The following is a 4,095-nucleotide window of genomic DNA, read 5'->3' on the forward strand; positions in this document are numbered from 1 at the left end:
CTCTTTGAGGTACACTATCATTGGTGGAGGCGGAGTTCTGTGCAAATGCTAGTGGTAGCTATTACTGCACAGATTTCGTGTCCACCCCCCAAAAATATACTGTATTGAGTGAGTGTGTATGACAGGTATATTTACTCTAAGTTATAGAAAAATTAGCCACTCCTGAACTACAGCACCTTATTATTATTATAAATTACTTGTAACAAAATGTCTTAAGTGACCAAGATAAATTACTAGGCTATAAAACCATGGTTTAAAAACTCTGTTGTATTTATTGGATCCATTGACTTTCCAGAAGATGTAAGGCTTTTTTTTTATGATTTCAGAATTTATGTTAATCTTTTAAAAAGTAACATGATGTATTGACAAGAACATAACATTTAGACTCAAAAGACATCAATCTGGTTCTGTGTTCCAAGATATATCAGTTATATCATATTGAACAACCCACTTAATAATACCTAGCCTCGGTTTAATTATGTGCACCATAGGATTGTGTAAACTGCAAAATATTCAACAGTTTTGAGTTGTTATTATTATAACAGCAGAATGAAGGCACAGTAATTGTCTTTTTCTATTTCCCCTTTCTCTTTCATTTTCTTTCCTGCATAGAGATAACTCCACAGTACTTATACAGCTTGCTTTTTCTAGTTCATCATGAGCTTCTCTGGTGAATTGGGATTTTTACAATTGGGTAGTTAGGATACAGTGTATGATCAGGGACTCCTGAATTACTTAGAGAATTTTTCAGTGTTGAGTTACTCATTATTTCAAGAATATTTTCTATTTTTAAAATCATATGGGTATGGTTAAGTGAGAAGGAAGGACCAGGTTGACTATGACATCTAAAGAGAAGTGGAAGAGATGGGGACTTGGGGGGGCAGCAGAGAAAAGAAAACATCTTTAGACAGTACAAGGAAAATGTTCCCTGAGGAGAAACTCTGAACTGATGGTCTACATATGTGATTAGATGGCTCCAAGCTGCTCCTATGGAGAAGGGGGCATGGCTGTACCATTGCTCCTGGGGAACGACTGGCAGGCAGCACAAGGACTGAGGCTCTTGCACACTGTTGCCTCCAGTTCCAAGGGAGCCGCTCTAAGAACCACCAGCGTAAGAGCAGGGTTTGCAGAGTTTGAGCTTCAGGTAGAGACTGGGGGTTGCATAAGTCTCATCTGTTCATCAATTCTACAAATATTTATTTAGTGTATACTGTGTGATAGGAATAGCAGTAGACAAAACACACAACGATCCTGTCCTCAAGGAGCTTATACTGCAGAGAAGTCTAAGCTTTCGTTGTGAATAAAAATCTCTTCTAGTTCACTAGATTTTTACTCTCCCATTGCCCCCCACTAGACTGTTTGGATATCAATATAATAACCTGAGCGTTGTCATTGTATTTTTATTGATACAGGTTGCCATATTAGAGGCACTTTGATGCAGTGGAAAAAACACCAAATTGGGAATCAGACTATGTAGATGTCATCCCATCTGCCATTAATGAGCTACATGAGCTTCAGCCTATCACAGAGTCCAAAGAATAAAGAGGTGGGTTCTTCTCAGTCTAAAAGCTTTATGCTCTACCAGGCAAAGGGGAGGAAGTTCTCTACTCCCGAATTAACTTCAGCATAAAATCATGCCTGCTTTTGTAACTTGCTGTCTTTTGTGGCACGAATGGTGGTCACAGCTAGCATCCAGGCTTCTGCCAGACACAGACTCTTTTCAGTCGGAACTTCTTGGACCTGAGATCAGAATGTGCCACTCTGAGAAAAATTTGTTAGAAAGTTAAAACAAAAACCTATCCAGTGTCTTCCAGCATGGGCTGTTTCACCATGTTTGGGATCAGGTGTTTTGGCTAATCAAAGAAAGCATTTTCTGCTTCCTAGGGTAACATCAAGACTGAACTTGGGTCAAATACTAAAAACAGTTCAAAGTCTGTCAGAGCCTTGTAGATGTCCCCAATATCTATTTTCTCCTTTTTCCTTTCTAACAGCACCTTCAAATTATAGCTGGGCACATGGCTACCTCAAGATCAAAGCAATATTTTCCAATCTCTCTTGCATTTTAGAGTGGCTAAGTGACTCTGTTCTGGTCAAAGGGCTGTGATGTGAACAACTTCTAAATAGTGCCCTTAGAGAAAGGGCATGTTCTGTTTCATACTCCTCCCCCACCCAACACAAATTTCCTGTGCTGGAATGAGGACGCAGTAGACATGGTGGTGAGCCACCATCAGCTGCAGACAGGCAACACTCTGGTGGGTGGTGAAGCGACATTAAAGAAGGATGTAGGGTCTCTACCTTTGTGGAGACACCACAGTAGCTTTCAACTACTTATTCAGAACTTGATGTCCTTAAGCCTTTCAACTAGGGCCTCTTTGTTTTGACAGCTTAACCTATATCCCAATTAATACAAAGATAAATGACTCAGGTAATAAACAGATGTAAAAATGTTATATTATCAATAACTTTCTTTGACCTGTTCTAAAACAGTGACCAAGCCAGTCCAGGAATAGTCTATGTGAGAAGTGTATGTATGAATATGTGTGTGTATGTACCTGTGTGTGTGTGTATGTGTGTGTATGTACACCAGAATGGGGGGCATTTTGGTGATGACCAATAAGAGTGTGGTTTTTTAAAAACATTCATTCCTTTTCTTTGTTTCTTTTCTTTCGAGTATAAATTTAAAAAATGATGAAAAGAGCAGCATTTGATTGAGCATTAAATTCACATGATTTTTATAAATTTTAGTGATGATTCTGTCATCAATAATAACTTTGTTATCATCCATGGTCACAGAAAGTAAACTAAAATAGAGAAGGCCTGAAAAGTGCATAGAAAAGGTTAAAATTATTTTGTTGTGGATATTCTAATATTGAACTTCCTGATATTAGATTTCTATTTTCTCAGCAATAATAATACATCCATGCTTGCATTGGTTGCCAAATTTGTTTATAAAAAGGTTGTGAACAAAAACAAGAATAATTAAGTCCCTCAATATTAACTAAATAATATCTTGATGAGGATTTTAAAACAGTTTGGCTAGCATTTTTTCCTGCTTAGAAGTGATGTCGCTGTGAAATGTGAAGATAACACTTCATGTGTTACTATTTGTTGTGAAGTGATTTAATAAATGTTTAAACAAGTCATTACCACGTTGACAGCCTTTCTTATCATGGAGCTGTAATTTTGATATTGATTGTCATGCCAGGCTTCCCACCCCCTTCCTCTGCCCTGAAAATGTGAGGACATGTAAGCATGACCCTCCAAGAGGGCTAACAGACTGCATGGTTCTGTCTGTTCTGGAGTCTTCCTCTCTCCTGTGTCAAAGAAGGAAAGACAATCAGCCATACTTTCCACACCGAGGTGGTAGCATGCATGGAAGGGATAAATTGTGTGTAGTATATACTCATCTGTTAGCAGAGCACCAAGCTAGCATCTTTAGAGGATAATAGTTTTGCTCATATATGAATCACTTCAAAAGATGCAGCAGCTAGGAAGCCCTTTCTCACCTTGTCTAATCGCTTTCAAACTTGCAATCAAGGAATAAGTGAAGTTTAGCCTTCTGGCTCCTCCAAGTGAAGGCCACCATACCTTCTTGAATAAGTAGAGTAAAATTAGATTGGTGACAATCATTTCCTCATTAATAATTATTGAGCACTGACTCTGTGCCAGTAAATAATGAGCTAAAGCAGTGCTATTTTTGTCCTCTTGAAGCTTACAGTCTAGTGGTGGATCTGCGTCCTTTTTTTTTTAAATTTTTTTATTGTTATGTTAATCCCCATACATTACATCATTAGTTTTAGATGTAGTGTTCCATGATTCATTGTTAGTGTGTAACACCCAGTGCTCCATGCAGAACGTGCCCTCCTCAATACCCATCACCAGGCTAACCCATCCTCCCACCCCCCTCCCCTCTAGAACCCTCAGTTTGTTTTCCAGAGTCCATCGTCTCTCATGGTTCGTCTACCCCTCCGATTTCCCCCCCTTCATTCTTCCCCTACTGCTACCTTCTTCTTTTTTTTTTTTTTCTTAACATATATTGCATTATTTGTTTCAGAGGTACAGATCTGAGATTCAACAGTCTTGCACAATTCACAG

General features: G+C 38.6%; 1 long non-coding RNA gene across 1 annotated transcript in view; it reads left to right on the plus strand.

Moving 5' to 3' along the window:
• The first annotated feature begins 1,311 nt into the window (after nucleotides 1-1,311).
• The window catches only part of LOC116632252, a 28,684-nt gene continuing 25,900 nt past the window's right edge, over nucleotides 1,312-4,095 (plus strand). The window contains exon 1 of the long non-coding RNA XR_004299375.1: nucleotides 1,312-1,546. This is a non-coding gene — a long non-coding RNA (uncharacterized LOC116632252). The remainder of the gene's footprint in view (nucleotides 1,547-4,095) is intronic.

This window comes from Phoca vitulina, unplaced genomic scaffold, assembly GCF_004348235.1.
Source record: "Phoca vitulina isolate PV1807 unplaced genomic scaffold, GSC_HSeal_1.0 scaffold6, whole genome shotgun sequence".
Taxonomy (NCBI): domain Eukaryota; kingdom Metazoa; phylum Chordata; class Mammalia; order Carnivora; family Phocidae; genus Phoca; species Phoca vitulina.